Source organism: Lactuca virosa, chromosome 8, assembly GCF_052849685.1.
Source record: "Lactuca virosa cultivar CGN04683 chromosome 8, Lactuca_virosa_CGN04683_v6, whole genome shotgun sequence".
In the NCBI taxonomy this organism is placed as follows: Eukaryota; Viridiplantae; Streptophyta; class Magnoliopsida; order Asterales; family Asteraceae; genus Lactuca; species Lactuca virosa.
The window spans coordinates 34644028-34653432 of NC_136433.1; positions in this window are offsets into that span (position 1 = coordinate 34644028).

Below are 9405 nucleotides of genomic sequence, written 5' to 3' on the forward strand. Positions count from 1 at the left end.
ACCGGCGGATGTAAGAAGCCTCGGATGCGGTGGTGGTGGAGGACGTTGGTGGTTTTGATGACGGCGGTGAGTTTTTCCATTTACATCAACAGCAATCAAGATGATGGTTTTCTTACCCCTACTTGATCATTTTACTTTGAAATTTCACCACACCTATGACTTTTTTTTTTTTTTTTAAGAATGTACGTAAACACTTTGATTAACAACTAATCCTAATCGTGGAATTATATATTTAAATCGTTTATTTTTATTGAATAAAAAGATTCCAACACTCTTATAGAATTGCACTAAGATAAAACAATTTACGTGCTGTAACATCTTAACTTTTGCGGATGTGTTTTGTAAGATTTTACAATTAAGGAACGTATTAAATGTGGAACTGTATTGAAAAATTATATTTGTATTAACCGAAAGCCATGTGTTATATGATAACTAAATGAATGTTGGAACTTGGAAGTAAGATTTGCTATTTATATAAACTGTGGAGTTTAAACTTAACGATATAAATACTCCATTAGATTGTTAAAGATGTGTTAGGTTCATGGATTTTGAATGAGTTTAAATTCCAGTAAAAGCTACGTTCGGTGACAAAATCAAAATAGTAATAATTATTTAAATTTCATTAAATTTTGCGTTTGAAAGAATTGATATTTTATATAAAGATTTTATATTTAATTCCTTATGTTTTTTAAAATACAAAAATGATCTCATACCTTTTTAAGCAAGCAATGATTGTGATTATCATCATCTCTCTATCCTACCTATCATTTTACAAGGGTTGGTCCATGGATTTTGAATATTATATGCAAAGAGTAAAATATCCCTAAATACAAATTTTAATATACAAGCAAAATAAATTTAAACGTATAAATTATCATAAGGAAAAGTTAAGAAGTAAATTAAATTAATTATAAACGGAAGTATATACATCTAAAAAGTTGAAGGGCTAAATATGTGATTTATGAAAAAAAATTTAGTCAATAAATTCTGTCGAAATGGAAGAGTAAATATGTGATTTATGAAAAATGATTTAGTAAATAAATTATGTCGAAATGGAAGAGTAAAGGCTTTGGGCGAACTATAAGGTAGTTTTGTTTTTTCTCTGCAGATCTGCGTGGCCTCTTCTGTCTGCGCCGCGCAGACCACGCGCAGACATTAGCCTTCGCAGACTGTTTGTTTTTTTGAAGACTGCAGACCTAAAAACGTCTGCGCGCCCTCTTCTTGGCGCAGATGTGGATCAGAGTCTTCTAACATCTTCGGACATCTTCTAGCCTAAAAAAACATATATATCTTTATTTTTTTAAGTTTTTTTAAATTTATATTTTTTCCAACTTTATTAATGATAAACAATTTGAAAAAAAAAATTACAAAACTTAAAAAAAAAACGTTCGACGATACAAACATGATATTTTTGACAAATTTATAAATAAAGATTTATTACAATAATAGTCGTTGAATTTGTTTATATAAATATGAAAAAAAAATCATAATATATTCTTATATTTTTTTGCCAAATTTTGTAAAACATTATTTAATACAGTATCGTCAATTTCTCGAGAAAATATTTATGGTACGTTTTTAATGGATTTAATTGAAAAAATCAAAGTTTATTTCCATCCATTTATATCAAATTTTTTGATCACTAATTATAATGTTTAGTTATAACTTTGCAACCAAAGTTGTTGGTTTTTATCAAATATATACGTTAATTCATACCATTTTTATTTTTATTTTTTATACAATAATACATAAAAGTTGATCTAGATTCGTTAATTATTTATAACAAAGTCATAAAAATATTAAAAAAATCACTTTGAAGTTAAAAAAAATCAGTTTATTTAGATTTCAGTTTTTTTTAGTAGCCCGCAGATGTTAAAAAAACAAACAGTCTTCTTTTTTCAGACCACAGACGTTTGGTCCACCTCTTCTACTGCAGAGGTCTACAGATGTGGTCCGCAGACTGCAGACATTTTGCTTCAGAAAAAACAAACAACACCTAAGACTTTTGTGTGTTTATTTGGTTAAAATGATATATATTAACATATTAATGACATAATTTGGCTAAAACGCCGCCTTTATTTTTCGTGGATTAGAGTACTATATATTAACATGATAACTACAAGTCTTTTTTGTGTACTTACTTGAACAAAAATGGTATATGTTAACATATTATAAGAAAATCTATAAGATACAACAAATGTGTTTATGTTTTAGCATGGTTGTGATCATATTGTGGGTTTGTATATCATTTGCTATTGGATGATATGGGTCTTTAATGTTTGAGGGAGTGAGGTGCGGTTTGGTCGCATCTCTTGCCACCGTGGAGGGAACACTGCCCCCTGTGCGGTTTTGGGTGTGGTCTAGCTGCACTTCGGTAGAGTTTGGCCGTGATTTTTGATTGGTAGTCAATGTTTTGACCGTTTGAACGGTCAAAATTTTCAATTTTTTTTTATTTTATCTATGTATACCTATTAGACCGGAAGAAGTGGGAGGGAAGCTTCCCTCACTTTTTGTGGGTCATACCCTCCTTTCCCTCGCCTAAAACCCAAGGAATGGGTGGGAAGCCGTTTCCTCACTCTTTTTTTATTATTATTAAATAAAATTTAATTTTTTTGTTATGAATTATAATTTTTAAATTAATACTAAACATAAAATTTAATTATTATATATATATTAAAGTTGTGGAAGAAAGGAATAGTAAAGTTGGGATACTTTGTCCAGGTTTGGTCCCTTGATTTACATATCCGGTCTCTGTACTTCTTTAATTAATTTATTCATGTCCTTTTGTTTGTGTTCCATTCAATTTCCCATTTTTTTCGCATAATTGGTCCCTGTATTATTGTTGGAAGTTAGGAATACTAAATTTGGATGTTTTTTGGCAACTTTGGTCATTATTCTTTACCCATTTTCACACTTTTGGTCCTTGCAATCAATATTTTTACACTTTTTTGGAACCTTTTAATATTTAAAGTTTGGCCACAAAACTTTAACGGTTTGACAACTTTGATCCATTTTCTAAAAAGTTGCTAATTCCTACCCCTTTAGTTCTTTAGCCATTTTCACACTTCTGGTCCTTGCAGTCAAAACTTTTACATTTTTTGTCCGGGGCAAAGCCCGGACTTTTCATCCTTGCACTTTCTATGTCTGTCATATTTATCAATTCGGAAACAACATTGAAAGCTTCTAGCCCCCGCGTAGCGGGGGTAACCTTTCTAGTTAAAAATAAAAAGCATTTTATTAATTAAAACATTTGCGCCGGAACACAACAAAGTTTGGAACTTGCATCGGGTAATATTGGCCAACATTTTGGTATTGGAATTGTAGTGAGGATTGAATGGGAGCATCGAGTTGGGGGCGGTAAACTCCTTGCGGGGATGAATCGATAGCAAAAATGTTTCGAGGAGGGATGTTTATACTCGAACCATGGCTTTTTTTCCTTCGATCGGAAGTTGGGATTTGATTGTCGGGATTCATTTTTTTTGTTGATATAAAGTAGAGAGAATAGAGGGTAGTGTGATGTTTGATGTTATATGAATGTATTTATAGGAGTGGAAAAAGGATAAAAAAAACAAAAAAAAACCACAATTAGTCGTTACAGCCAAAAAAAAATTACATTTTTACCGTTGATTAACGGTTCTTTTTCAAAAAAATAATAATAATAATAATAAATAATTCCCAGCCAATCGCAGCAAGAGAGAGAGAGAGAGCGGGAGAGGCTCCCCTCTCCGTTTCCCGCACAACGCTTCCCCGCGCCGACGGTGCGGTGTTCCGCCGGGCGGGAAGCTTCCCTCTGCCGTTCCCCGCGCCCGCTCCGTCCGGCCTTATTATTTTTTTTACCAAACCTCGCTCACATTTCTTTATCCTTCACTATCTTTTTTTTTTCAAAAACTTTCAAGAGGTCTTCTTCCAACAACCCAAACAATCAAAAAACACTCATTAGAAACACACTCACCCCAAGACATTCATATGATCAATCGCCTTATTCGCCCCTATATTATCACTATGGCAGTATCCTACCGTATTTTCCACAACAATTCTTACAACCACAACGACCAACAAAACCACTTCCACAAACACAACCACAACTTAACCTGGATTTTAATTTGTTGAGTTTTTTTCTCAACCTGAGTTTGATCAAAAAACACAGTCACAACCACAGACACCCATTTCTGATTTCAAACTCGAATTCGTTCAAGAAACTCAACCCACTCGAGCACCAAGTAAAAGAAAAGAGAAGGTCGCGGATAAAGGATGGGAACCCGAAAAGGTGTTATTTATTTTATTATATAATTGATGCGACTTCGACTCCGACCACCAGCTCTGAGAGCGTGCTTCTGCGCCGGAGAGGATCTGCGAGGTCACAACAGACAGGGTCGTTAGAGCCGCCCCAGGGACTGTGCCCCAGGAGCGGACTCCGACGATCAAGTTAGATCATTTGGTAGATCTGAGACGGTTCTCCTTAGCTGGAGAGAACCATCTTGGTGCTAGTGGTGGTATATGGTGGTCGACGGCGGCGGGAGGTGGCTGAGCCACCCGACCGGAGTATAGTGTGGCGGCTGATCCAATGGGAGAGTCTAGTGGCTCCTGGGCCACTTGGGGAAGAGTCCCTCTCTATGGAGGAGGCACTATTCTATTTATAGTGGACAATTAGGTCAAGGGGAATTAGGCCAGGCCTTGGGCCAGCCCAATTCAGGCCCAACTAGCAAAGAGTTGGGCAAGGCCGTCCGGAGGCGCCGAGCAGGGCTGGCGGGCGTGCACCAGGAAAGGTCGGCAAGGGGGAGCTAGGCAAGGGAGCGTCAGGCCGGGCCGACAAGAGAGTCCCCAGCACGACTGGCAAGGGAGCGCCAAACAAGACTGTCAAGGGAACGCCAGACAAGGCTCACAAGGGAACGCCATGCATGGCTGGCATGAGCGCGCCAGGCCAGGCTGGCGCTCTAGAGCAGTCTAGGCCATGCTAATGGACCATAAATCATCAATAATATATCTTAATATCATATAAAACACATAAGCACAAAATATATGAATAGTTTTGTCTTATTCATTCACAAAATGACTACGTGACTTGACCATAAAGGTTACATGTTTGATAAGCGTAACTGGAAACGCGGGCGTTACAAAAAGCCTTATGGAAAGTTTGAGTGCTTGGATTGAAGGATTAAGAGCTTAACACATTAAGTTGTCCAGAGCGGTTCCCACGACGTGACAGGTTAATTGTCACGACGTGGCGACGAACAGCTTCGTGCGTCTTAACGTTGCCATGAGGTGGCCACGACGTGACGATCAACTGATGTTGACTTTGACCGTTGACTTTCACCATGGTGGACTTTTGGTCAATTTAAGGGTTTAAAGTATAGGTTGAGAGGGTAATTCCTTTTTGTTGTTAGGTGTCTCGTAGTACTGGTCTGCACTATGTGAGAGTTGTTTTTAGTTGCTATCTACGAGGTGAGTCTTCTCGCTATACTTGACTATGTGGTAGTATATACATGTCGACCAGCTGGGTCTTATTTGTTGATTATTGTTATATGTGAATTGAGTTGTTGATAACTCTTCGACTGTTGTGACTCAATGAGACTGCTGATAGTTTCCACGGTTGCTGATAACCAGTGAAGTGTGTTGTTAATCCACAGGGTGTGCAGTTTGCCTATTGGGACTGCTGATAGTCCCCAGAGTTGCTGATAACCCATAGTTGTTTATATTGTTGTGTTTTATGTGATAGTCAGGATTACTGATAGTTCTAGGGTTGTTGATGTGACATCCCCATTTTTCACGGCCAGAAAAGACCGATTTTGTTTATGCTTTATAAAAATCAGAGTACTTCTTTTAATAAAAATGTTGTGGAATTTGTTCCCAGTAAAACATGATAAATACGTTATCAAAGCATTTCCGAAGAAATGTATTTTTATTCATTTTAAAACATTTGGGATGTCATTGTCAATACAAAAACATAAGCATAAACAGAACTTACATTCATTTACACTAGTGATCTACACCTCTTTAATCTCTCAGTGTAATGTAACTTCGTATCGGCACCTGCGATTCAAATAAGCTTGAGTGGGTCAGGTTGGGAAACCTGGTGAGTACATAGGGTTTTCAACCCACAATAATATAATTATTATGTTTAAACATCAAACAATCAACCCAATTACCCATCCCCATTATCTTCTTTACTCTTAAGGATCTACCCTAAGAAGCAGCTATTTCTCGTTCATTTATTCCTAAGGAATAGGCACGAAATCCATCGTTGCCAGGGTTTACTCAACAGACACTAAATCCATAGTTGCCAAGGTTTGCTCATCAGGCACTAAATTCATAGCTGTCAGGGTTATCTAGTTTATCGAAAGTATCGTTTCCGAGAATCCACTCGCAATACATGTCAATGGGTTTTTATCTCGTTTATCGACAATATAGTTTCCGAGAATCCACTCGCAATACATGTCAATGGGTTTTTAGAGTACAACTGGTGAATACACAGTTCAAATAATACCTACAGGTTGCGAGCTTGCTAGTGTTCCACTTGACTGTCTAGAATAGTCCGTGGTTGTCATCCATACTCTGCTAGATGACGGGGCCAACACTTGGGTAAAAGGCTTCTCTCATAGTTCACCTCTCACCCTTATCCCATGGTCTATATCACCTCTCATCATTTTGTTTTTTTCACACAGCAACTATTTCATCTACCCATGTTTTACCCAACACATTTTGTAGATACAAAATACATATACAGTTTAAATCATTTAAAACATGTATAAAAAAATCTTTCACACAGACGGCAAGTATACAGACAATATGAACACATAGCATGTAATTTATATTAAATACTTCATATCTATGTGTAAGATGAAAGTAACTATGCACTCACTTGAGAAGGTGGTGACTCGGCACTCGGACAACACTTCGTTACTCTTAACACAATTTTCCTCGGACAAAACCTAGTATCATTACCACTAGAGTTTAGTTTAATATTCACCGAGACTAATTAACAGTCTAGCTATTATTACTATTATATAAGCGTTAAACAATACTTATATAACTCATAATAATAGCCCAAGTACTTATTTTAAGGTCCCAATAACATTACTATATTTAAACATAAGTTATACTTAAGATAGGGTAGGCATAGCTCACTTACAGCGGGTTTTCTCGAAAATCAGGCTCTGTCGGAGCAGAGTTTCTGAGCCGAAGGGCTCTTTTCTCGGGGCTTCCTTCGGGTGCTAGGGGGTTTACCTAGACTTTAGGGGGGGGGGGGGTTAGGGAGGCTAGAGAGAGAAAGTGAGTTTGGGATGGTGTGAGAAATGGAGGAACCCGGCACCTCTATTTATAGGCTGGAAAACAGCTCTACTCGTCGAGTAGGTCCTCCTACTCGTCGAGTCCATGCCACATGTCACCTTCTGGTGGCTTGCCTTGGGGAGAAAGCCTTGGCCCATAATCAGCCACGTCACCTGATTTCGCACAACACCCTGTCGACTTTTAAACCCCGTAACTTTCGCATACGAGCTCTGTTTTCGACGTTCTTTTTTTCCACACGTAGGTAAAAACAAGATCTACAACTTTCATTTAGACTCCGTCGGCTAATTCTCGACCGATATTGAATTTAACAGTAGGAGGAGATTAGACCGTTAAATGACCGCGAACAATTCGTAACTCCTTCATACAGACTCCATTTTCGTCTGTCTTTTTACCGTTGAGTTCCTATTAATGAGATCTTCAACTCTCATTTAGGTTACGTAAGCCAAAAACCGCTTGAACTAAAATTCGAGTTTCGGGTCGTGCACTGCTATGCCAAATCTTAGAAAATTCATAACTTCCTCATACGAAGTCAGATTTGGGCGTTCTTTTTTTGTATGTTCTCGGTTTAACGTATACTACAACTTTTGTTTAGATTACTAAGGCTAAAAACTCCTCTATCGAAAATTTACTATTTACGTCTCCAGGTGCCGTGCCGGTTTTGCCGAAAAACTTCGACGAGCCATAACTTCTTCGTTATAACTAGGATTTCGGCGTTCTTTATATGTACGAAACCCTTGTAACATATACTATCACTTGGCTAAGATTATTACTTCTTAATAATATCTCATCAAAAACTCATTTTTGATGCTCATTGTCTCTAAATTAACTAGCCCGGATTTACGGGCGTTACAGTTGATAGCCCGTAACTGATTTTTATGGTGTGATGTATGTGATATTTTAGGGAAATCACTAAGTTTTGTGCGTATAATTGTGGATTAAATATTTTGCATGTACTTATTGGATTGTGAAGGCGGGACTGTACACACACATCAATAGTTTTTATGATTCGAGTTTTCGTATTGTCTTCTTTATAACTCTGATTTGTGATTAATGGTTTATGAACAAATGATATGCCCTCAATGTAACTTTATTAAAAATGGGTTTTTATATTATTTTAAAAATGAAAAAAATTTAGTCTGGAATTTGGGACGTTACATAATGTTTTTTTCTCACTTAGATCGTCCCTGGCGAACATAAATGACAATTTTACCCTTTTCCTTTTATTTTTTATTTTACTTATGGTTTGTTTCCCAGTTTATTAAAAAAAAGAAAGAAATAATTCACCATCTATTCCCCACCCCACTCAAGAGGTTCTTGAAGAAATCTAACAACACCAAATCTGTAAAAGAAGTTGGGGATGAAGAAATCGAGCAGTACACACTTGCTAAATCAAACTGGTACCTCCTGAAACCAACCACCATCGGACCCTCCTGCAGCCACCACCGACAACTCTTGCAACCCCCAAATTTGATACTAGAACCATAATTTAAAACTTGGTACTAAAATGAGAATCCAGACCTCAAACCCAAATGAAATCAACACCAATTTTCTGAAATATGAAAACAAAACAACCTAAAATCTGAAACCAAAATCAACACCAAATCTGTAAAAGTTAGGGATGAAGCAGATTGTTGGGGAAATCAAAGAAGCTAGGGAATGAAACTTCAAATATAGAAATCTTGAATCTAAATTTGGAAGTCAAGTGTGTTGAGAAGCTTAAAAAACGATTTATGAAAGAGATTGTGGAATAGATTGTGGTGGTTTCTAGCGGGCTCACATATATAAGAGAATAGAGAAAGGAGGAGACAGTTGGTGGTGGTGGAGAGAAGGATGATGGTGGCTTCTAGCGAGGAAATTTCTTTAGAACTTCTTTGTCTTTTCCAACGGTGGTTTTCGGTCATGTTCTTGACATGAGAGAGGAGGGGGGAAGAGATGTTTGACAGGAAAGAGACGACTTATGAGGGTGGGCATATTTCTTTCGAGTGGAGAAGACGAAGCCACCTCCGACAACCAATACCTAGAGTGTAGATTTGTGAACATGTGGCGATGACAGCTCAATCTCCGTCTCTCTTGCTCTCTCTCTGTATCGCATCATCTCCGTCGATTGTGTTTTTAAAA